This window comes from Vulpes vulpes, chromosome 3, assembly GCF_048418805.1.
Source record: "Vulpes vulpes isolate BD-2025 chromosome 3, VulVul3, whole genome shotgun sequence".
Lineage (NCBI taxonomy): Eukaryota > Metazoa > Chordata > Mammalia > Carnivora > Canidae > Vulpes > Vulpes vulpes.
Genome location: NC_132782.1, coordinates 116,671,574 through 116,696,532, shown reverse-complemented (window position 1 = coordinate 116,696,532; position 24,959 = coordinate 116,671,574). Strand labels below are relative to the sequence as shown.

Sequence of the window (24,959 nt, the reverse complement as noted above, 5' to 3'; positions counted from 1 at the left end):
TGGTCCTTTTGCATAACCTGAACCTACTGGTGCCCCCTGCGCTCTGTTAACGGTTTGAATCAATGAGTGACTCACTCAATCAATGGCGGTAGGGAAGACAGGCATGAAGAGAGAGAAAACCAGAATTATCCTCTTCTACTTCACTATTTGTGTAAGACCAGGCTGTGAGTGGCTCAGAATAATTTGTGTGCCATATTTGGCACCACTGCGCAAGCCTGAGCCATTTTGGGGTTGGAAACTCCCAGGAAAAGAGATGGAATTATCCTCTTGGAGAAATATGCCCGTGTGGCTGGCCCAAGGCAGGGGAGGAGGAGTTTTCAATGTTGGTAGAGATTTCATGTCCTGAGGAAAACCAAATCCCAAGGGGATGCCCTGTTTGTGACATCTTAGCACGATTACTCATTCATTCCTTCATTCACACAACCTTGCCCGATGACTAGACCCATATTTGCTCTAAGCCAGGCACCCACCTCAGCACCTGAGGGACAAGAGGCAAATGAGATCTGCTCGTGCTGTGCGTGCTTCAGCAGCACATATACTAAGATCTGCTAGTGCGGTGCTGTGTGCTCAGACCCAGCTTGTGGGCCAGGAGAGGCCCTGCCACCAGGAGAGGACGGGGCTTCCCTGGGAGGCTCAGCCAAGCCCACAGGTGGGAAGCAGGTGGCTGCTTCTGGAGCCAAATCTGTGCATTGCTGGGAAGCATGGTTTCACCTGGAGGCTCGGCTAACTCTCCAGCCTTTGACGTCAGGGCTGGTGGATGAGTGCCATGCAGGAGGCAGGGAGGGGAGCGGGGGCAGGAACAGGTGACTAAGAAACAGCCAGGTACCCAGGGTGGCAGCTGCTCATACCCTAGCGTAGTGGGGAGTGCCAGCAAGTGGGGGAGCTCCTGGCCGGAGTCCCCACAGGACCTCCATATCAGGCGCCGTGGGGTCACTCCCCACCCCTGCATACTAGACCAGCTTGGCACAGGGAGCCGGCTCTTTAGAGGGCTTTAAGCTCTACAGTCCATGAACATAAAAGTGTGTAGCAGAGAGAGGGACAGGACTTGAATTAGACTGGAAGACTAGAGTTTGAGATTATTTGACTAAGAGAGAAGGAAGCATTTAAGTGACTTGGTTGTTCACAATTATTTGGAAGGTATTAGGATGACCACATTAACCCGAATGGTCTGCATGTCAAACCCAGGGGACGAGCAGGGCAGGGCACCATCATGTTGTGTAGGCAAAGAAAACAAGGAGATCTAACACTAGTGTTTCTGTCCTTGGTCCAGGGTTCTTGCTCATCCAGGCTGCCTCTCCTGACTCCACAGGCCCAAGGGGGGTTCCGCATTAGGGGGCAGCTCCGCCCCCCCCCCCCCCCCCCCGGGCCCAGGCCTGTGCAGCCTGCGTTTCCTCGGTACCCTGCCACTCTGCCCAGTGCTCAGGCCCCAGTGGCCCTGGCAGCCTGAGTGCCTTCCTTACCAGGCCTTGTCAGGGATGTCTTGGGGAATTCAGAAGCTTCGCCTGGGGCGGGCAGGGTGGGGAGGGGGATGACCAGGTTCTGTCTGTGACTATGTGCCTGCAAGAAAACAAAAATCCACTAAAATGATTTTTTTTCCTTCCTACAAAGGAAGGAGGTTCACAGCTAGTCCCTGGCTGCCAGAGGAGAGCCCCCTCTGAATTCCTTCCCTGTCTTGGCTATAAAGCTGTTAAGCTGCTCATTTGAGTTCAGGGGCCGAAAGCCTGCCCCACAGAGCTGTGGCTGGCCTGCTTAACTCTAGTGACCTGGCAGGGGCACGGGGCGGTGGGGGGGGGAGGGGGTGCTTTGCTCTCTGCTCGGCTCTCCCTTGCATGGAACACTCAGACAAGCTCTCCCTCGGTTCCAGGGAAGAGGGCTGATGGCTCAGCTCAAACCCTTCCTCTCTGCTCAAATAACTTCCCAATGCCCCACCAGCCTGGAGTGGATCTAGCACATTCTCCCATTCACTGGACACTTACCTTGGGCCAAAGGGTTTGCATACCCGAGCTCCTTCAGCCCACCCACCCCCACCCCACCCTGTGGAGGAGGTATAATCCACAAGCTAAAGATGAGAAATCTGAGACTCAGAGAAGTTAACCTGTTTGGGTCAGTTGTAAATTCGGGCTTGGATCTAATATAATCCTCACGCCGGCCATTTCACGTTAAGTGCTGTTATCAGGTTTTCATAGGAGAAGACACTGAGACTCACAAGGCTACTTAAGCATATCTGGGGCAAACAGCTGCTAAGAGGCCCCTGGAATCAGAGCCCGAAGCCCAGCCTGTGTTTGCAATCTTCTCTCCCTACTGGGTGGGTTGTCTTCCCTCCTGCCACCCATCGCTGGGCCTCCAGACCTCTGCTGCTAAGTGTCCCCTACCCGTCAGCACCCTTCTTCCCCACCCAGCCAGCTCTCGGAAGCCAGCTCTGAGTATCTCCACCGTCCATCTGTGCCGTCTGGCTCGAAATAGGCTTCCTCCACTAGGTCTCCCGGACCCTTGGGGCCCTGCTCCCCATCACTCCTTTCCCATCTCCGAGCACATTACGACCCAGAAGAGCACTGATGGTACTCTTGGCCTGTCTCACATGTGTCGGCTTTGTTCCTGCCTCCTCGTGCCCTTTCCTAAAGGACAACAGCCAGCAGCCTGGGATGTCACATCCTTCCCGGGCCGGAGACGTCAACTCCAGATTACCCGAACTTCCTCAGGCTGGAGGGCACCGTTTCGGTATCTGCTGCATCATCTAGCCCAGTGCCAACCACAAAGTTGGTGTGGAATAAATCCACACGTTTGTAAGTCATTGTTCAAAGCATTTGAATACCCATGATTTGGACAAGTCTTCCTGAAAACCTTGTGGGGGGTGTATGCAGATTCGGAGGGGCTCACCACAGCAAAGGTGACCAGCTGGTTGCTAAGAAGACTGGGACCAGGACCCAGGTTTTCCGATCCCATGGCAGGGCTCTTTCCTCAACCCAGGCCAAAGACTGTTTCATGGAACTGCGTCCCTTCCCCGATCCGCTAATTTTCTCCACTGTTTCCTCCTCCACAGAGCCGCGAAAAAGACCCTGCTGGGGTTCCCTTTGTTGAAGGGGCCTTTTATTTTTTTTAAGATTTTGTTTATTTATTTATTTGTGAGAGAGGCAGAGACCCAGGCAGAGGGAGAAGCAGGCTCCCTGCAGGGAGCCCGATGCAGGACTCCATCCCAGGACCCCTTAGGTCATGGCCTGAGCCAAAGGCAGACGCTCAAGCGCTGACCCCCCAGGTGACCCATTGAAGGGGCCTTCAGAGGGCCTCTGAGGGCAGCCCTGAGGCAGAGGGTAGGGGTGGTAAGAGGCATCTCAGGGGAAGCCCTGAATGAGACTGGCACCCGGCAGAGAAGACCGTCCCAGTGCCCCCCAAAGGGTTCGGGCAGGGTTTTAGGTCTGCGGAGGGCCTGCTCCACCCCAAGGCCCTGCAGGGCACCACCAACCAGTAGGGGCCGTGGTCAGGTACAGACCAGTCTCCAGGTAGCCACAGGCTCCCTTCTCCAGGCCCGAGGGGAAGGGGAGCACTAGAGACGGGCTGCTGCCTCTGGCGAAGGAGGACATCATCTGGGCGGCGGAGGGGGTCAGGCTCTGTTGTGCCCCAGGCGCAGGAGGGCACCAGAAGTGGGCCAGCCTCCCTCAGACAGCGGGTGCCCCCATCGGGCAGATCTGCAGCTGCTTTGCCAAAAGGGAGAAGCGGGTCGTGTGGAACAGTCCTCATTCTTACCCAGCCCGACGGGCCGCAGGATGTGGGGCGCTTCCAGGAGCACAGCCCCTTCCCCCACAAGCCGACCAGCCGGCCACGGGATCTGGGCCCGAGGCTCAGGAAGGCAGGCAGGGTCAGGGCGGCAGCCTGGCAGCCCGCAGGCGGCACCTCCTTCGTGGCTACTCCAGTGTCTGCACAGCACCCGCAGCGTGGCCCTGCCTCTCTGGCTGGGGGCTCGTTGCCTCAGGGATGAGGCCAGGGTTGGGGGGCCCGGCTGTGTGGCCCTGGCTCCCGGTGTTTGCTCCAACTGCGCAGCTTCCTGCTCTGGGAAATGCAGGATTAATTGAAGGACACGTGCAGCGATTACGGAAAGTGGGAGGTGGGGGGGGACTGTCTGCAGGTGCCACCGGGAGACCAGGAAGTGATGCACCCCCTCACTTTATGCTGAGCTGCCTCAACAGGTGTCAGTGGAGCTGTCACTGCACCCCGAGTACAGCACCTCGCAGCCCGAGCGCGCACTTGGGGGGGCTGGCCAAGCCCCTGGGGGCCCACGGGGAGGCAGGTTTGCAGAGCAAGGCCACCCAGCTCCAGCCCATCCTGGCCAACCCCATGTTAGCTCACCACCCACTTTGTGCCGCAGACACTGCAAGGTTACAAGTAGTATAAGATTGGAACAGGGAAGCTCACCGCACAGCAGAGGAGACATCCAGGAATACGCGTGGCACGTTTGCATTTTCAGGTATAATCCTGTTTCCAACATCCTGTGAACTCTGGTGAGAGTGGGGAACGTGTGCACTCTCTTGCTCACACCTGTGATCCCAGTGCCCGGCACACAATCTGGAACACAGTAGAGGCTTAATGCGTGTTTGTCAAACGAGCAAGTAGACAAATGCCCCGGGTGGCGAGTTGACCAGCAGGTTCACTGGTGCACGGCAGGGAACACGTGCTCCCCGCCGGCTGCCCACCCCCGAACCCCTCGGCTTTCTCTCAGGAGACCCCCCTCACGTCTCTCCCTTCTCTCCTGCAGGCCCCTCCTGACCTGCACTCTGCGGTTTTGCATTCAGTGCCCCGTTCCCGTGGCCCTTGAGCCCAGATTGCTTAAGAGAGCTAACAGCAGCCGGCCAGAGTCCGCGCAGATGCGCTTCGACGTGCTTGGCCTGGCTGGAGGGCCCTAGACCGAACCCGATGTATTTTTAGCTCCTTGGGTATCTGGAAAGGTATTGAGATGCAGTCGTGGTCACAGATACCGGGCAAATCAGTATTCTGCCGCTGGCCTCCCCACACCAGCAGTTTCCGCTCAGTGTCTCCAAAGCAAGGGTTGCCATGGAGATGGAGTGCCAGGGCAACTGAACTTCCTGTCGGGAGAGGGAGACGGCGGCACAGCTCCCGTGGGAGCCCAGGAGCTCCTTGGATGGCCACGGCACGTCTCCTGAAGGCAGACGATGGCAGGAGTCCCTGGCGTCCCGGGAAGGAGGTCAGTTGGGAGATGGAGGATGCCGTTTCTGGAACTTCATTCAGGGAGGGACTGATTCTATTTCTTCCTCACAGGTGGCGGGGACTGGTTTGGTTCTCCCTCTGTCCCCTTGCCCAGGGACTGCGGCCATCTAAGATTCTTTATTATTTTTTTTTTTATTTATTTATGATAGTCACAGAGAGAGAGAGAGAGAGGCGCAGAGACACAGGCAGAGGGAGAAGCAGGCTCCATGCACTGGAAGCCTGATGTGGGATTCGATCCCGGGCCTCCAGGATCGCGCCCTGGGCCAAAGGCAGGCGCCAAACCGCTGCGCCACCCAGGGATCCCGACTGCGGCCATCTAAGAAAGCAGCCTGGAAGCTGGTTGGGGAGGGAGGTGGCAGCCCCATTCTGAGTACAGGTCGGTCCTGGTGCGTACCTGGACCCCAAGCTCCGTGAGCGGCGGGCGGAGGCCAGGTCCGCCCAGTCCTAGGGGAACCCACTCTTGGGATGGCGCTGCGCAGGGTTTTGTCCTTGCTGTTGTCTGCGAGGCTGCCCAGACAGGTGGCCTGGTCCCCACCTTCCCCGTTCACTCACTAAACATTTCCGGCGTGCGGAGCTGCCAGGGGCTCCACGAGGCTAAAGGCCCCGCCTACCGCGGCCGAATTAGCAAGGTGTGAAGCCCAAGAGCAGCCAGGTCTGTCGGGTCCATAGATTCGGAGGGCCGAGAGCCTGAGGAAGCTCTGAAGAGCACGTAGCCTGAGCCTCACATTTCAGACAAAATAGATTGAGGCCCAGAAAGAGCAGGAGCCAGGCCACTCGGGGAGTTGGTGACAAAACAGGATCAGGATTCTTCTGCCCACACTTCTCACCACCCAGGGCTCCTTCCAGAGAAATGTGCCGCCCTGAACTTTTACGGGCTGCTCACTCCATGTCGGGGACTGGATCAGCTACCAATTCCTTTTAGTTGTTGTTGACAGAGACCTGACCACGGCGACTTAAGCGAACAAGGAGAGTTCATTCTCTCATAAAAGATGTCCAGGGGCAAGCATTACAGGGCTGTTGACAGTTGGGCAAAGTCGTCAGTGGTGCCGGTTCCCTGGTTTTCTGAGTCCCTGCCTTCAGCACAGAGGCTTGATTTTAACTGCCCAGGATGGCTGCTGGGGTTCCGGCCATCACAGCTCCATTCCAGGCAGAAAAGGAGGAAGAGAACAGAACAAAAGGGCCTGTGTGCCTTCTCTGCCTGCCCCTGCCCCGCCTCCTTAGGGGTCTTCCTGAAAGCCCATCTAAGGTCCATGTAGAGCCCATTGGCACTGCTAATTGCAAGAAATATTGAGAAATGTCATCTTTCACCTGGGCACACTGCTACCCTAAATACAATTGGGGTTGCGGTGGGAATGAAGAGCAGGAGAATGACACTTCTAAATGTTCTGCAGCGTGTATATATTTATTAGAAAATGAGGGGGCAAACTCCAAAAACTACCCATCCGACCACCTGTTCATCCACACAGGTGATGTTTAGCCTTGCTCAGGGTCCTCAGTGATAGGCTACTTCCATGAGGTGGCACAAAGATTCTTAAGGCAGGGTTTAAACAAACTGAAGATCACTGCAGTTCAGTTTGAACAAAATCCCCAGACCCTGCGGATTCACCTTTGGAAAAGGCTTGGAGCGGGAGTGGCATATCCACCAGGAGCTGTAGAGATCACGGCCTCACGCAGACCCAGCCGCCAGCCCTGAGCCTGCCCGCCGCCAGCCCCCAGCCCAGCCCACCTGGGAAGGCCTCCCACTTGCCTGAATCCCGCACCCTCGGGACTGCCGGGCCCCCCACCCACTGGAGTCACCCTGAGCCACCAGCTGGGCGCCACGTTCACCAGGAAGCCTCCGCCTTCGTGCAGCCTCAGCTCACACCTGGCTCTGGTTACCTATGAATGGGAGCCGCTCTCCTCAGATGGCCATTCTCTTCAGGTAGCCGGTCTCCTCAGAGGGCCGTTCTCCTCAGGTGGCCATTCTCCTCAGGTGGCTGTTCTCTTCAGGTAGCCAGTCTCCTCAGGTAGCTGGTCTCCTCAGGCGGCTCTTTTCCTCAGGTGGCCATTCTCTTCAGGTAGCCCATCTTTTCAGGTGGCTGTTCTCTTCAGGTAGCTGGTCTCCTCAGATGGCCATTCTCTTCAGGTAGTTGGTCTCTTCAGGTGGCTGGTCTCCTCAGGTGGCCGTTCTCCTCAGGTGGCCATTCTCTTCAGATAGCTGGTCTCCTCAGGTGACCGTTCTCCTCAGGTGGCCTTTCTCCACAGGTGGCCATTCTCTTCAGGTAGCTGGTCTCCTCAGGTGGCCGTTCTCCTCAGGTGTCCATTCTCTTCAGGCAGCTCTTCTCCTCAGGTGACGGTTCTCTTCAGGAAGCCGGTCTCCTCAGATGGCCGTTCTCTTCAGGTAGTTGGCCTCTTCAGGTAGCTGGTCTCCTCAGGTGACCGTTCTCCTCAGGTGGCCATTCTCTTCAGGTAGCCGGTCTCTTCAGGTGGCTGTTCTCTTCAGGTGGCTGGTCTCCTCAGGTAGCTGGTCTCCTCAGGTGGCTGTTCTCCTCATGTGTCCATTCTCTTCAGGTGGCTGGTCTCCTCAGGTAGCTGGTCTCCTCAGGCGGCTCTTCTCCTCAGGGGCCGTTCTCTTCAGGTGGCTGTTTCTTCAGGTAGCTGGTCTCCTCAGGTGGCTGTTCTCCTCAGGTAGCCATTCTCTTCAGGTAGCCAGTCTCCTCAGGTAGCTGGTCTCCTCAGGTGGCCGTTCTCCTCAGGTGGCCATTCTCTTCAGATAGTTGGTCTCCTCAGGTGACCGTTCTCCTCAGGTGGCCTTTCTCCACAGGTGGCCATTCTCCTCAGGTAGCTGGTCTCCTCAGGTGGCCATTCTCCTCAGGTAGCCATTCTCTTGAGGTAGCTGGTCTCCTCAAGTGACCGTTCTCCTCAGGTGGCCGTTCTCCTCAGGTGGCCATTCTCTTCAGGTAGCTGGTCTCCTCAGTTGGCCGTTCTCTTCAGGGAGCCGGTCTCTTCAGGTGGCTATTCTCTTCAGGTAGCTGGTCTCCTCAGATGGCCATTCTCTTCAGGTAGCTGGTCTCCTCAGGTGACCGTTCTCCTCAGGTGGCCGTTCTCTTCAGGCAGCTGGTCTCCTCAGGTGACCGTTCTCCTCAGGTGGCTGTTCTCTTCAGGCGGCTGGTCTCCTCAGGTGGCCATTCTCCTCAGGTGGCTGTTTTCTTCAGGTAGCTGGTCTCCTCAGGTAGCTGGTCTCCTCAGGTGGCCGTTCTCCTCAGGTGGCCGTTCTCCTCAGGTGGCCGTTCTCTTCAAGTAGCCGGTCTCTTCAGGTGGCTGTTCTCTTCAGGTAGCTCAGGTGGCCATAAGGCAGGTCAGGACGCAGAGGAGACCCATAGGCAAGTGAAGCCTGGGCCTGGAGGCCTGACTGCCGGCGCCCCGTTGGAACACTCCAAGAGGGGGCAGGCCAAAGGGGCTCCTCCGCAGGGACCCGCTGCTCCACTCAGCGTGGTGCTTCTCCATGATATTTGTACGTAACACATTTGCCCCAGGCACGATGAAAGGTTTTTGAGGGGGGAACAGTGAGAAAGCAAGAATCAGTCTATTCAACATGAAACTGGGTGGCTGACTGATGACAGTGCCCAGACGCTCCTAGTGTATGCAACACCTGCTCACCCCTTAATCTTTGCTCACCGAACGCCAGTTTTATTTGGGAGCAGTAACGGGCTCAGTTGCAGTATCTGGCCTCTCAGGCTTGCTGGCAAACGGCCAGAGGGCTGAACAATAAAGTAGAGGAAAACATCTCTGGGAAGGCTGTCCATCCCTTATTGAAAGGCAAAGGCCCCATGGAGAAGACTGGCCTCACCCTCCCCTTCTTCCTGCCTGGAGTGAGCAGGAGATGCTTGGGAGTGAAGGGGGCCATCCTGCAACCCTGGTTGGAAGAGCCCTGTGCTATGATAGCGGAGCTGGAAGCTAGAAGGATCTGAGGTCCTTTAGGGTTCTCCTGACAACATCCCTGCACTACCTACTTCCTGACTTCTTGTTACATGGCAAAAATTGAAGCCCCATTTGGGTGAGCCAGCGTGGGTTTCTTTTAAGGGAAGCCAAAAGCGATCCTAACTGATGCCCAAGGATTGCCAAAGGGCTGTGCCTTTTTGTGTGATTGCAGATTTGCCAACCCATCTGTAGTTCCTGTCCTGGTTCTGTCCCCAGGCCCACTTTACTTCCTCACCGGGCCAGCTTGGAGCAGACCACCCTATGTATCGGGGAAAGAAACTGGCTGGATTCTCCCAGCAGAATTTCCAGCAGGCCTGGGCTTGCATCTCAATTGTTCATCTTGATATATCACTCTGGGGGAAGGTGAAGATTTAAGTCCCATGGACTGCTTTTACTCCTCCCGAGAGAGAATATGGCATCCAGGAAAATGCTTCTTGGCTGAGAAGTTCCTGAGAATTAAAAACTTGGTACTCCCAAACTCAGGAAGAGAATCTTCTCTCTTCTCATCTCAAACCATTGAGGCCATAGGACTGCTTCCTATGATTGCAGGTCTCAATCCTTTGAGAGCCATAAGATCTAAAGGCTTTGTAAGGAGGAAATCATGATTGTATCATCTGTCAGATTTTTCTCAGTTCCCCCAAATCTTTTTGGGTGCTTGCTATGTGTCTAAATAGTCTTCGCAAAATGAACAAATGGCTTTAAAAAATTCTTGCAGAGAAAACTGGATTGGAGATCCTATTAATAATGGAAACATGAGAAACAGTAAAAAAAAAAAAAATCTGGAATGATCTTTCTCCTCCTGAATAAGTGCCTTTAGTAGCTGGCAAAAGCAATGACTGTCTCATTGGATCTAAAAAGATGTTGACCAAAAAAACCCAGCATTTTCAAGATAATTCTAAAATATGGTTGACAGTTATTATTGTTAACGAAGGTTATTGCCCTAACAGTTTTTGCCCTCTGATATTAGCTATTGATAGTAGAAAGCTTGCCAATTAGTAAGATAGTTAAAAATTAGGAATCCAGGGGCACCTGGGTGGCTCAGCGGTTTAGTGCCTGCCTTCAGCCCAGGGCCTGATCCTGGAGACCCCGGGATGGAATCCCACATCCGGCTCCCTGCATGGAGCCTGCTTCTCCTTCTGCCTGTGTCTCTGCCTCTCTCTCTCTCTCTCTCACTCTCTCTGTGTCTCTTATGAATAAATAAATAAAATCTTAAAAAAGCAATCAGGCACTCCCACAATGAATATAAACTTCTTCAATTATTTCATTGATGCTTAAACTTATTAACCATACTTACCCCAGTATTTAACAAAATTTCATTAAATGTAGTAAGTGTATACAAGAGTCTTTTGGTGCTTCTTTGTAATTGCAAAACACAAAAAGCCATGTGCCCTTAGGGAAACAATTGGTTTTCTTTTCTTTTTTTTTTTTTAAGATTTATTTATTTATTTATTCATGATAGACATAGAAAGAGAGAGAGAGAGAGAGAGAGAGAGAGAGGCAGAGACACAGGCAGAGGGAGAAGCAGGCTCCACACAGGAAGCCCAACGTGGGACTCGATCCCAGGACTCCAGGGTCACGCCCTGAGCTGAAGGCAGGCGCTAAACTGCTGAGCCACCCAGGGATCCCCAACAATTGTTTTTCTACCATGAAAAAAAATTGACTAAAATACACGAAAAACAACATGGCAACAAAATATGTAATCTTTAGTCAGCAGATCTTATTGAAAGATTCATAGAAAACACTGCTGAAAATTTTAAGAAGTGACTATTAAAGCAGAGTATGTGCTGCTCTGGGGTGCCTGGCTAGCTTAATCAGTAAAGCGTGTGACTCTTGATCTCGGAGTTGTTAAGTTCAAGTCCCACATTAGGTGTAGAGATTACTTAAAAATAAAATCTTACAAAAAAATTTTAAAAGGGCACCTGGGTGGCTCCGTGAGTTAAGCGGTCATGGCAGTCGGTCCTGCTCGGTGGGGAGTCTGCAGCTCCCTCTACACCTCACCGCCCCCAACTCATTCTCTCTCTTGTTCACTCTCTCTCAGATGAATAAATAAAATATTTTTAAAAATAAATAAATAAAATAAAAATGAAACATTATGCCTTATAGCAAGTTTGCTTTATATTTGATTGAAAACATAAAGCTTTCTAATACCTCAGTTAATGGGATTGCCGGGTTTTGTTTAAATACTAGAAATGCTGGGTGGCTCAGCAGTTTGGCACCTGCCTTTGGCCCAGGGCGGGATCCTGGATTCCTGGGATGGAGTCCCACGTTGGGCTTCCTGTGTGGAGCCTGCTTCTCCCTCTGCCTGTGTCTCTGCCTCACTCTCTGTGTCTCTCATGAATAAATAAATTTAAAAATCTTTAAAAATAAAAAAATAAAAAAAATCTTTAAAAATAAGTAAATAAATACTAGAAAGAAATGTTTTTGAATCACCCAAGAAAAGATGTGTGGAAGAAGAGTAAATGAGTAATTTCTCAGAAAAAAAAAATCCCTTATAGGAAAACTATTGACTGAAATACAAAGGGGAGCCTGGGACGAGGTTATACAGGTAGAACCACATTGTTATCCATTCACTTGACAGCCAAGAGGTAAAAGCCAGATGTGCATAAACGCTGAGGGTTGTCCTTCATGTCTTTAATTTTACAAAAATTAGGTCTTTAAAGTCCTGTGGCATCTTTGTAGCACTTGGTAAAGTGATAGAGTGACCAGGAAGCTCTCCCATTTCACACAGAGGATCCCCAGTGTTGTCTCAGCTCGTACTTAAAAGAGTTCCCAAACTTAGAGATAAATCACATGCTTTTCTTATGAAGACAAATGTTCCATTTTTATTGCCCTTCTCTGTGATGACAAATGGCTGTCAGATTTTTTTTAATAAGCACTCTCGATCTGTCCCTTTCAGAGAAAGGTAATGCTTCATCACCTCTTAAAAAATAAACTCATGCCACGGAAAGAGCACTTGAAAACAGATGTTTGGATGTTCTTGTTGTTACACAATTTTGTTCCAAACCCTGCTTGATACCTTTCAATCTCTCCAATCTGCATACTGCAAAAGAATTGGCAACAGAATTTTCTAACTTGGTTTAGAATCTTTTTTTTTAAGATTTTATTTATTTATTCATGAGAGACGTACACACAGAGAGACAGAGAGAGAGAGAGGCAGAGACCCAGGCAGAGAGAGACGCAGGCTCCATGCAGGGAGCCCGATGTGGGACTCTATCTCCAGGATCAGACCCTGGGCTGAAGGCAGCGCTAAACCACTGAGCAAACCAGGGATCCCCGGTTTAGAATCTTTTAAACAAGGGGCACCTGGGTGGCCCAGTCAGTAAGCGTCTCCCTTTGGCTCAGGTCGTGATCCCAGGGTCCTGGGATGGAACCCTTCATCAGGCTCCCCGCTCAGTGGGAGTCTGCTTCTTCTGCTCTCCCTGCTTGTGCTCTGTCTCTGTCTCTGTCAAATAAATAAATAAATAAAATCTTTTTTTTTTTTTTAAGAATCTTTTAGATGAGAAGTGTCCATAGGTTTGTACTCCCTTTTATTAAAATTGTAAAAATAGGGACACCTGGGGGGCTCAGTGGTTGAGTGTCTGCCTTCGGCTCAGGGCGTGATTCTGGGTCTAGGGATCGAGTCCTGAATCGGACTCCCCACAGGGAGCCTGCTTCTCCCTCTGCCTGTGTCTCTGCCTCTCTGTGTCTCTCATTTCTCAATAAAGAAATAAAATCTTTGAAAAAAAGAAGTATTTAAAGAAATACTGTGCTTCTGCCTCGCCTGGCCTCTATCAACCTCATCAAACTGACCTTTCTCACCTCTTCTCCAGGAGCCTTCTTCCTGCCTACTTATTTGAGGTCTAGGTTTGGACCAAGACCCACTCAAAGCCCATTTCCTGCTTGCACCTCTTCCATCCTGGCCTTGGGAGTCCTCTCCAGGCTGCCCCTCCCCTGAGAGCTATTCTAGAGACTTATGTGCACAGGTGGACACTGTCGGCACGGATCGTGATGAGAATGTCCTGTCTCTGCAGCTGGACTGTGACACCTGGAACCGCCAGCCTGTGGGCCTCCGTGTAGGCCCAGCGCCTAGAGCAGAGCCTTGTAAACAGCGGGACATGCTGCATGCAGGCCTCCTGACTGTACAACACTGCTGCTGTACACAGCAAATGCTCAGTGGTGACAGCATGACATCTGGGGTCAGCGAGGTGAACTGTCTGCATCTGTCACACGCATTTTTCTCTAGTGGGAGGAGGGCCACGAGCTGTGATTCTAGCATTGCTGCCTGCCTGGTGGCAGAGGGGACTCGTGGGGTGAGAAGCCATGGGGGTGCTCATTTTGTTCCGTTCTGGGGGCAGCTGGCTATCTCGAGCCCAGTGACCTGCGGGCTGGATGCTGTATCATCCCTCGGGTAAAAGCTATGGTAATAACTGCTATTCTGGGCCAAAATACATTTAGTGATGCCCTGGGGGATTTGGGTGCATGAGGCACACTTTAAAAATACATGAGAATTTAAGAGCTCCCCCCCACATACACCTGCTGGAAGAACACATCCACACTCCTGGGCTAATATTAGGGCTGTTTACGTTCTATGGCTGGCATTTCCTGGGTCCTCTACAATTGCCCCTGGAGACAGAGTGATACTTTGGCACCCTTGGTCCAGAAAGGATTACTGGGGCTAAGAAGGAGCACGTCTAGGCAACACAGACATGTAGACAGACGCCCAGAAATATGTGGGCCACTCCAAACAGAGCCATCATCTGGCCGGGTTGTCCTGGGTTCAAGGTGGCCTTTACATAAGGGAGTCCAGTTAGAGGGGGTCATTTCAGATAAGGGACAAATGGTCCCCAAATCCAGTGTTACACACAGACTAAGAAACACAGCTTTTCCAGTGGGGAAACTACTTTGGGAAAGAAATGAAGGCCTGTAAGGCAACAGTCTCCCTTCCATTCCACCCCCCCCCCCCCGCCCCCGAAAGGGGCAGGGGAGGAAGGGGAGAGGGAGAGAGAGAATCTTAAGCAGGCTCCACAGCCCATGCCAGGCTCGACTTGGGGCTCGATCTCCCAACCCTAACATCATGATCTGAGCTGAAATCAAGGGTCAGATGCTTGGGATCCCTGGGTGGCTCAAGGGTTGAGCATCTGCCCTCGGCTCAGGGTGTGACCCCAGGGTCCTGGGATCGAGTCCCCCATCGGGCTCCCCGCGGGGAACCTGCTTCTCCCTCTGCTCGTGTCTCTGCCTCTCTCTATGTCTCTCATGAATAAATAAATAAAATCTTCTTTAAAAAAAAGTCAGATGCTTAACTGACTGAGCCATTCAGGAGTCTCAACAGTCTCCCTTCCTAAAACAAACCCTGACTCTTCTGAGCTTCAAGTGAGGAGGCAACGGGGGCATCTTCATTTGAGGAGGGCACTTTGCAAGCGTCTCTTTGCCTGTGGGTTTTGCCTCTCCTTTGAGCACCACTCTCCCTGGTCACACGAGTTGGGGGGGAACGTCTCTTTCTCATGTTGCCTTTAGTACAACTGAGGCAGATCGGAATTCTAAATGGGGACTTGATGTTAAAAAAAAAAAAGAGAGAAAGAAAATAAGGCACAAAGACAGTTGCAGTATCAAAGCATAATTTATTGACACTACACAAGAGCTTCTTGTACCCAACCCCTTCCCCCACACTCTTTAAAAGTCCCTAGAAAAATCTCTCTTACAGTGTGTAAGCTCTTCCTAGGTTGGAAGCCTTGGGAAACAGGTTCCCAAGTGTCTGATGAGTAACCAGTAGACCGCTCAGGCTTCCTGGGTCTAGAGCAACAGAAGCAAGCAGACGAACAAAAGCCCCCCACCCCCCGCTCCAGCAGAGGACAGCCCGTAGCCATCAGAACCTGAGGCCCCAGGAAGAGGACTGCAGCCAGAGCCCAGAGGGGCGGAGAGGGCTGCCCAACTGAATCAGCGGGCCCCTCTCCCCAGGCAGCCCTGGGCCTGATCCCCCCACGCTGTTCTCCTGGCTGCTTGAGTTCCTTGGATCCCAACAATACTTAATGTAGACATGTCACCCCCACGGGCTGGGGGAGAGAGCTCAAGTCGACCACCTTCCATTTAGCACCAGGGAAGCCTGTTCTGGGCCCCGGAGAACTCAGAGCCAGGACAGGGCTCCAGGGCAGGGCTGGAGGTTGGGTCGGGACGGGACAGCTAAGGTGCTGCCCAGAACTAGACCCTCTCCTCCTGAAAACAGAGATACTCGGCTGGTAGTGCGAGGTATTAGCTAGGATGCCATGGGGCTGGCTCCTGCGCTGCGCAGGACAGAAGGAGCGCTCCCGAGCACCAGCTGGATGCGAGCACTCTAATGCTTATGTGCAGTCCCGCCACCCCCAGCAGCTCCGTGGAACAGGGGCAGAAATGAGGAAGAGCACATAAGTTAGGGTGCGGTAAGGGCTGCAAGCCCAGGCTTGGTGTCCTCCAGATTCACGGCTGCGGGTGGGGAGCTCTGGGCTGGGCTGCGTGGGGCTGAACGGCCCTTGGGAGCTTGGTAGGCACAGGGCAGGACCCTAGAGGGCTGAGCGAGGAGGGTGGAGGCCAAGTGCAGAAGAACCGGGTGGCACACAGAAGTGCCGCCTGGGAACGAGTCTGGACTCCTTGGAGATGGTCACGAACACAAGCCATGGTGGCCGCTACCCTTACGGAGACCTTGCGGTCAGCCGGGGGGCCCTGGGACAGCTCATTTGCCTCCCCAGCAGCCCTGCCCCCGTCCTGCGATGAGGAAGTAGCTCTGCACCTCTCCTCTGGGCAGGAGCCCCTAAGTGGCAGGGCTGGGCTTGAACCCCTGGAGTCCAACCCCATCCGGTCTCTGCTCTCAGCTCTGTACCTGCCACAGCTGGTGTGGCGAGCCTGGCCCTGCTGGACCCCATTTCTTTCCCTGGTGTCCTTTGGCGTTTGTACCCCAAACGACCCCAATAGCAGGAGATCCCTGAAATCCTAGGTTCCCTGGGCCCCCGAGGACCCCACGCCTCGATGCACTGTTGTCATGGGGATGTTTGCTCCTTCTGAGGCCCCCCTCCCCATCTCACGGTTAGTTCCCCTGGGGCACCCGACTTTCTCTCCTCGGTTTGCTGGCTTGCTGGCTTGCTGGCTTGCTGGGCGGGCTGAGCCAGCAGCTGCCGCTGCCAAGGGGCCTGCAGGAAAACAAATGCAGAAGCCCCGCGGGTCCCTGGGGCTCCCCCTTCGCAAGCAGCCTGCAAACCTCTGCAGGCAGCGCCCTTGGGGACGGCTACTCACTTGTTTGGCTGCCGGAGGCCTGGGCGCCTGTGCCCCCCGGCTTTGCTGGGGACGGGGACGGGGGCACCAGCTTCCTGGGAGCCGAGGGCTTGGGGACCTGTGGGGCTGCTGCTCGACCCCGCATCAGGCCTGCTTCAGGCTCACTCTGCCGCAGAACAACGTCGTGTTTGCTTGTCTGCTATCGATACTGCAGTGGCTGTCTGGGGGTTTCTCTGAAGCAAACTGGTAAGCTCCGGGCGTGGAAGCACGTTTCCGGCTCAGTGCTGCGCTCACGCGCGTGGGTTCAGCTTGGACAGGCCAGCTTTTGTTCCGTCACTGCCTCCATGTCCTGCCTGAATCTGAACCTTCCAGACACCTCCATCCCCCCGTGCCCCCACGTAAGCACACTCCTAAATAGATTCAGAATCTGGCTCCCGCTTCTTTCCCTGGATAGTGAAACATCCTTTCAGCCCCTCAGGGTCAGGCTGTGGCCGCAGCCACTGTCTCACGTCTCCCTGCAGCAGGACGTGGCCCTCTGTGTTCAGTTGCCATTTTAAACCTCCTTGCGCCTTCCGCCGTCAGCGCTGCCTCCTGAGGGAGCAAATGCCCCCTAGGCCTTCCTATAATGTCGTCGCTAAACCACATGATATTTTTTTCCCCAGTTTTATTGAGGCGTAATTTACACAGAGCAAAATATGCCTTTTAGTGCACGGTTCCGTGACTTCTGATGAATACATGTGGTCACACAAGCACCACCACGATGAGGACGCAGAGCACGTCCACCCCCCAAAGGTTCTTTCATTCACCTCTGTGGTCAGGCCCACTTCCCACCCCAGCCTCTTGCCACCACCGGTCTGGATGGGTTCACTTCCTCCCTTGGAATTTTGCCTTTTCCAGAATGTCACACGAATGGAACCTGGAGCCCGGCCTCCCTGACTCAAATCCTATCAAGGACAAATCCTTGGTGTTGCATGTGTCACTAGTCTCCTCTTTTTTAATGCTACGTAGTATTCCAAGGTCGGGCCGGACCACGGTCTGCTTGTCATTCACCAGCTGAGGGATGTTCAGGCTCTTTCCGGTTTCAGGCAGCGATGAGTAGTGTTGCTGTAGAGTCACGCAGAGGTTCCTGTGGACACGTGTCTCATCTCTCGGGGAAACATCCAGGCCGGGGATTTCTGAACGGTAAGGTAAGTACATATTTAACTTTCAAGAAACTGCCAAACTGTTCCAAAGTGGCTGTATTATTTTGCATCCCTACCAGCCAGAGAGGGACCCAGGTGCCCCCCGGGGCTCCCGGGGCTCCCGGTGCTGCCCCCCACCCCGCTCTCCCTCCTCCCACCCCATGGGCCGGGCTGCCTGCTACTTTGATGATGTGTGTCTGTGCTTCTTCCCCTCGAGTGAGCGGCAGTCCTGGAGGCAGGACGTGGGGGCCCCTGATTCCTGTGACCTACCCTGAGCGCAGGCAGGGCCTCGCTGGGTCTCAGTCACTCCTCGCTCCTCGCTCCTCGCTCGTGTAGGGGAACGAATGAACGAATGAACGTGAGTGCTCTCCAGGTGGCGGCCACGTCTAAAGGACGGAGCTACCAATGCCCCAGCCCGGCTCACCTGGGACGACAACCCTGGGATTCAAAAACCCAACCCCGGGGATCCCTGGGTGGCACAGCGGTTTGCCGCCTGCCTTTGGCCCAGGGCGCGATCCTGGAGACCCGGGATCAAATCCCATGTCGGGCTCCCGGTGCATGGAGCCTGCTTCTCCCTCTGCCTGTGTCTCTGCCTCTCTCTCTCTCTCTCTCTCTCTCTCTGACTATCATAAATAAATAAAAATTAAAACAAAACAAAACAAAACAAAAAACAAACCCCAAATGTGCTTCAAGCAGCTCCCCTTTGGACACGCAGCCCGTGCCTACCGGCCACCCCTCTGGGCCTGCCCCACCGCCTCTCTCGACAGTGTCGCCTGGTCCCCCGGATCCCCGCCCTCCCTGCAGGTCCTGTGAGTGGTCCCCAGTCCCCACGGTGTGCAGGGATTCTTCGGTGGGAGGAGCTGCTCCCCGGGGGCTGGGAGCCCAGGAACTGCAAGGAGAGTTTGGAGAGTGGTCCCCAAGGGCCTGAGCGCAGGAGGCCCGCCCGAGCCCCCGCAGTCCTTGCCGAGGCCTGCCCTGGCCGCAGCTCACAGCCCGGGCTCTGGGGCAGCGGGGTCTCCGCAGGTGCAGGGGCAGCCCCGCGGACTGACAGCTGGGGTGCTGAGTGGGATGAAGGGCTCCAGCGGGGCGTGGGGGGCAGTGGAAGGCTGCTGCAGCCGCAGTCCCAGAGGAGGGTAGAGACGCGCAGGAGAACAAATCCAAATCCGCGCCGGCTCCGGGGCTCCCGGGAGTCCAAGGTATTCTGTTCCCGTGAGGCAGGCCAGGCCCCAGGCCCCAGGCCCCACCCCCTGGAGCTGGGGACATTTTGCCAAGAGAGGAGAGGAATGGAATCTGCAAAGGTGGGCGCGGCTGGGAGTTCAGGCTGTGCTCCCGGGGCTGCTGTGCGGCCCTGGGACAGGCTGGGTAAGGGGCTGTCAAGAAGGAAAAACCTTAGAGGTGGATCATCTGCTCCAAATTCCTCCTCCCCACAGGTGAGCTCTCTGAGGCCCAGGGCGGGGAAGGAGCTTGCTAGTGGTCACACTGCTAAAGTAGTAAAGAATAAACCAGAGCTCAGTCTCTGGACTCTTCTTTTCTTTTCTTTTCTTTTCTTTTCTTTTCTTTTCTTTTCTTTTCTTTGTAAAGATTTTATTTATTTGAGGGACGCCTGGGTGGCTCAGTGGTTGAGCAACTGCCTTTGGCTCAGGGCATGATCCTGGGGTCCTGGGATCAAGTCCTGCACTGGGCTCCCTGCGTGGAGCCTGCTTCTCCCTCTGCCTGGGTCTCTGCCTTTCTCTCCGTGTCTCTCATGAATAAAGAAATAAAATCTTTTTTTAAAAAAGATTTTACTTATTTGAGAAAGAGTATGCACACTCACAAGCAGGGATGGGGGGAATTGGGCATGACAGGAGGGGCAGAGGACAAAGAGACTCGGTTGAGTGTGAAGCCCAAGCTGACCCCATCTCCCACGACCCAGAGATCATGACCTGAGCTCACCCAGACACTCCTCTGGACTCTTTTTTCTTTTTTTTTTTTTAAGATTCTATTTATTTATTCATGAAAGACACAGAGGCAGAGAGAGAGGCAGAAACACAGGCAGAGGGATAAGCAGGCTCCATGCAGGGAGCCCGACGTGGGACTTGATCCCGGGTCTCCAGGATCAGGCCCTGGGCTGAAGACGGCGCTAAACCACTGAGGCACGCAGGGATCCCTCCCCTCCCTTTTTTTTTAAATTTATTTTTTAACGATTTGCTTTATTTACTGATGAGAGACACAGAGAGAGGCAGAGACACAGGCAGAGGGAGAAGTAGGCTCCCTGCGGGATCTCAACGTGGGACTCGATTCCCAGGACCCCAGGATCACTCCCTGAGCTGAAGGCAGATGCTCAACCACTGAGCCACCCAAGTGTCTCTCCTCTGGACTCTTTTAAGACCAGTTTTTAATCCAGAATCCTATCAACTCATCAGGAAAATCTAGTCTAGAAAGCTCTTGAAAAGCAAAAAGCTAAAAATGAGCCCAGATCTGTTTGGATTGGTGCATTCCTAGCCAAAATGCCTACACTGGTGTTGCCTCTGGTTACATGGGTTTCAGCCTGTGAGTGTGGTGCAAATGGGCATCTGTCTCCTTTAGAAAACCATTCCAAAAAAAGTGGGCTAGCTGCTCCTGGAAACATCTAGGCCCAGTTTTGCCAGGAAGCACACAACCATGTGGGGCTGTTTCTAGTTTAGGGTATGGCAGGAGGGGGTGGGCTCTGGAGTGGGAGAGGAGGCTGTCCCAGCACATGCTTCAGGAATCTTCCCTCTTGCTGACAGCTGTACAGTGGCTGATGGAGGCAGCTAGTGGTGGAGGAGGAGGCTCTGCTTACACATAAAAGGCTAACAGCGACCTGAAGCTTACACTGCATAATCACTCATAATTACCCTACATTCCTCTGACTTGTCAACAGCATGACCAGGACAGATCCTCATTACCTGACACAATTTTCCCTAAAATTACGGACTTTTGATGACCTCCAAACTGACCTGACATAGTAATTTTGTTCTGAGGTACCTGGATATATCTATCTATCTGTGTCTCTGTCTCTGTCTCATCTGTCTTAGTCTATCAACTCTACTGGTCATACAGGCCCAAGCTGCCATATTTGTTCCATGAGATCCCGAGCTACAGCTGACTGTGTCAGAATCAGAGCCCTCTTAGTGTTGAACAATCTATTGGCTGGTTGGTAACCAATCAGATTCACCCACTTGAGAGTTTTAAACGAGTGCCAGAGAACCAGAACTCAATCAGAATTCAAAGGTTTTATAGAGTTGGGGACTTCACCTACCAACCAAAGCTATGAAGAGCCAAGGTTATCTGGAAGCCGAGAAGCTTTTTGAATAAGCTGGAATGAGGAATATGGCACAAAAGTGTAAATAGATGAGACACTATAGAGGCCCCAGAGAAAGAGAATCACAGAGAATGTCCGCCTGGAGCCCTAGAGTTCCAATTTTCCAGATCCAATTTCCAAGAGATTGAGCTATACTTTATTTTCCTGAGCTGCACTAGAACCGTACAATAATTACCTCCTTTATTTTGGCTTGCATGAGTGCTTTCCTTCCTTAGCATCCAGCAAATCCATCCTAAAATGCCTTTATCTTCATATAATCTGATTTCATGTATCATAAAAATGCTTGCTTACAAATCTCCAGGGGATGGCCTTGGAGCCAGTGATGGTGTCTATCTAAGTCTCCCTGTGGAGATTTAGAATGAAAGACCATTAAGGAGCCGAGTGAGGAGAGGAAAGGAGAACGCTCCATTTCTGTAACTGCACAGAAAGTCTTCTGAAGAAAAGGAGCCCAGGCACTGAAAAAGGGCATCTAGTTAGAGAGAGAAAGTGTCTTTCATGTACTTGGCCTGGTCCCTCAAGAGTAAGTGCTCCGGGTTTCCTCAGCTGGCCTCTTCTGTTCATTCCATAAGCATTGATTGTGTGCAAATGTGAGCCTGACCCTCAGCTCGGGGCTGAGGAAACAGAGAAATAAGGCACAGTTTCTTCTCAGAGTTTTTAGTAAGGGAGACAAACATGTTAGCACTTGGTTGGTACTGCAACCCAGCCTTGATTATGGTCTCTCTTCTGTGTGAATTATTTATCTCTACGTCAGTTTCTTCTGTGAGAAGGGTAAAAAAAAAAAACCAGAAACCCTGGAATATTGTTCCCCCACCCCACCTCCCATTGGGACTCGTGAAGACCTCAGCACTTAGGAGGTAACTGGAAAATTAATTGGCCAGAGGGTCTGGGCTGTGGGTTTGAACTGTTCTGTTCCTCTTTGTCTACTGATGGCCAACCTGGTCCTGACCAGTACATTTGGGGGAAATATGTGTTCCTGGAGCTCCTGGGTCACATAAGGAGGCCCAGAAGGGGTGAAGAATGTGGGTAAAACCACTGAAATTCATGCTGGGCAAAGAACTCAAAGCATACACACTCTGGGTGTGGGTGAGTGATGTCTCTAGAGAGAGGTGCCCTAGAAGTTAGAGCTAAAGCCACTCAGCTGGGAGTAGAGTCAGCAGCAAGACCAGTCATCCCCAAATTCACTGGACACTCTAAGTTTTCTGAGAGAGTCATCTGGATTTGAGGGTCTAACCAGTTGTAGAGAAGACCTGAATATCCTAACACTAAAATGTCAGTAAGAATTGAATGTTTGCTTTGTGATCTGTGCACATGAAGAATGAGTTAAAATAAATTGGGGTGGTTTTGATGGTGTTCGAGCAAATAAGGCCAAAGAGCATTAGCTTTGTCAAAAGGCTGGGGAGCTCTAAGCAGCCGCCATGGGTACCTAGACTCCTTGGCAGGAGTTCTTCTAGAGAGGAGATGCAGGTACTTGCCTCCTGTGACACAATATCTTGACCATTAAGAGCATAAACCAATCTCCTGTCTCCAAATTCTGTTTCAATACTGTCCAGGCAACTCCGGATTCCAGGCTGTTTGGGAGTGACATTTCTCAAGACAGTTCTGATTTACCATCAATCTCTTAGGAGGCTGGTTGGCATGAGACAGTCCTGTAGCGCATCTAAATGCAAGAGCATCATTTAAGGCGGAGAGAGCAGGACACTTTGTATTCAATGCAGCGTGGAAACAAGTGTCCTAACGGCCCAACAGCTTAATATCTCATGCAGAAACAGTGCATTGTGTCATCAAGCCAAAGACAAGCTAAAGACTGACAAACACGGACCTGTGGGGGGCGGGGGCAAAAGTGACTCTATTACTGTTCCCAGTAAGTCCTCAACAGCGCTGAGACGTGGGTCATGTGTAGTTACCAGTATAGCTCACACATTTTAAATTACTTACACACTCAAGTCCAACTAAACTGCAAAGGACCTATAAACTCTCCTTTTCCTCTGAAGCCTCTGCTTTCAGCATTACCTACCCCCGGCCCCTGCCAACACCCTGCAAAAACTAAATTTAGCCATCTCTTTTTGCTTGAAATAGTTTCCATAGGGGCTTAGACTCACTTGATAGGGCTGATATTATAAGTGAAGTCAAGAAAAAAACACATCATTAAAAATGTTCAGGGCCAGCAAAATGCCTTTGAAATTGCTTGCTTTTTAGCTGGAAATGTGAACTTACGTAGCGGGAGCACGTCTTGCTGCCTGCATTAGGAAGATAATAGAAATGTAATGCTATTCCTCATGCTACTTTTAATGCCACGGGCGATTCCGAGCCCTGACAAATTAACAGAGGGATGTTCTTTTCTTTGGGAGAAGGAAAATAGGATTTATTGGTGAATGGACAGCCCACCACGTTTCTGACTCAGTCACCTCCTCCGCCCCTGAAATAACCTGGCTGCTACTAACCTTGGAGTTTCTTCTTCCCAATGAAACCTAGCTCCAGCCTTCGCCCTTGATACCGAGGCCGGCAGTCTGACATTCAAGACAGCCGTGCTGCCCTGAGGGTTGAGAGGGACAGTGTTTCCATCTTTAAAGCCTGGTACATTTTGTTCTAAACTGCATTCCAAGAAGGTCTGAATGTGAAGCAATATTGAGAAAGGCCCAGCCCTAACACCCCCACCCCCACCCTGCCCTGAGAGATGGTACAGGAGCAACTGCAGGCTGCTGATTAAATGTAAGTTAACTCTAAAAGTTTTTATAGGGACACCTGGGTGGCTCAGTGGTTGAGCGTCTGCCTTCGGCTCAGGGCGTGATGCTGGGGACCCGGGATCGAGTCCTGCGTCGGGCTCCCTGCATGGAGCCTGCTTCCCCCTCTGCCTGTGTCTCTGCCTCTCTCTGTGTCTCTCATGAATAGATAAATAAAATCTTATTTAAAAAATCAAAGTTTTTACATAGTTGTACTGTACGTTATATGATTACATTAGGTAAAAATGAACAAGACCCTTTCTCTGTGTATAGGGGGTTATAGACAAATTCTCCAGGGAGAACCATCAAAGAAGAAGCCCACGTTGCCTTGGGAAGGTCACCTCTCTGGACCTCAGTTTCTTTATCCATAAATTGAGATGACTTGAGTCAGTGGTTTTTGACCAGGGGCGACTGCTCTCCAGGGGATATTTGGCAGCATCTGGCGATATTTTGGGTTTAACCCTATGGTGGAGTGGGCATGCTACTGGCATGTGCAGATGCTGCTAAACATCCTGCAGTACACAGGACAGCCTCTGGGAACAAAAAAATTATTCAGCTCAAAATGTCAATAGGGTCTAGATTGAGAAACCTTGAAATGAACGATCTCTAAATTCCTTTCAGCTATAAAAATATCTGCCTTTTTGCATGAGTATTAATAACTCACATAAGCACATACAATTGGGACGTCCTAAGTTTTGATGGCAAGGCCCAAGGCACTTGTCTCGGGTACCAAGAAGAAATCTGCTTTCGTTGCTACCTCGTGGGGCTCATCTTCTAAGCCAAGGCCAGGGCCATCTGCTGCCACCTTATTTGTCATCCCCAGCACCCGCAGAACGTTGGTTATCAAGAAAGCCATTTCAAGTTAGAGAAGCTCCCCGGGGGTGGGGACAGAGTCCATGATGGCCTCACTTGCATAGCCAGCTAGGTCATCACTTGTCACCAGCCTTTCCTCACGGCCACATCCCTCTCATCCGGTGAACTCTGTTCCCATCAGTCAGCCATGCCTGCATCCCAGGAGTGCCATCTTCCTTCTCTGTCCAGTTCTTTCCTCCCTCGGGACTTAGGTTTGCTGGCCCTGAAGACGCACCTTCCCCTGAGCTGCGGCCTGGAGCAATTTAATTCCCCCTGGAGGCTTGAACTCACGGTCCTGACAAAGATAACAAGATCCACGCTATAAGCTTCTGTCCCCAGACAGAATGCAGGGAAATGTCCAACGTTCAGATCCACGGCCCCCGCAGCAGACCCCACTGATCGACCCCGCAACTCCCCCGTTGAGCTGAAGGCTGGCTAACCATGGCACAGCCACATCCCACCGGGCAGAGGCAGCATTCCGACGCTGGC

At 52.5% G+C, this 24,959-nt stretch overlaps 4 long non-coding RNA genes across 7 annotated transcripts in view; 2 read left to right on the top strand and 2 right to left on the bottom strand.

Annotated features, from left to right (window-relative positions):
- Positions 1 to 3,060: 3,060 nt before the first annotated feature.
- Positions 3,061 to 4,985, bottom strand: LOC112918282 (uncharacterized). 3 transcript variants are annotated; one of them, XR_003234656.2, is made up of 3 exons: positions 4,760 to 4,985; positions 4,408 to 4,557; positions 3,061 to 4,044 (listed from the first exon to the last, which is right to left on the bottom strand). It is a non-coding gene; the product is annotated as an uncharacterized lncRNA (long non-coding RNA). The 3 variants fall into 3 exon arrangements; XR_003234655.2 differs by having other exon boundaries at positions 3,061 to 4,039; positions 4,760 to 4,898; XR_012000712.1 differs by having other exon boundaries at positions 3,061 to 4,557; positions 4,760 to 4,977.
- Positions 4,957 to 24,178, top strand: LOC140598340 (uncharacterized). Its single transcript, XR_012000713.1, has 3 exons — positions 4,957 to 5,194; positions 12,987 to 17,582; positions 22,449 to 24,178. It is a non-coding gene; the product is annotated as an uncharacterized lncRNA (long non-coding RNA).
- LOC140598343 (uncharacterized) lies at positions 5,220 to 10,509 on the top strand. Its single transcript, XR_012000715.1, has 2 exons — positions 5,220 to 7,512; positions 7,615 to 10,509. It is a non-coding gene; the product is annotated as an uncharacterized lncRNA (long non-coding RNA).
- The window catches only part of LOC112918286 (uncharacterized), a 60,138-nt gene continuing 52,221 nt past the window's right edge, over positions 17,043 to 24,959 (bottom strand). For both annotated transcript variants that reach the window (XR_012000711.1, XR_003234657.2), the window contains one exon: positions 17,043 to 17,570. This is a non-coding gene — a long non-coding RNA (uncharacterized lncRNA). The remainder of the gene's footprint in view (positions 17,571 to 24,959) is intronic.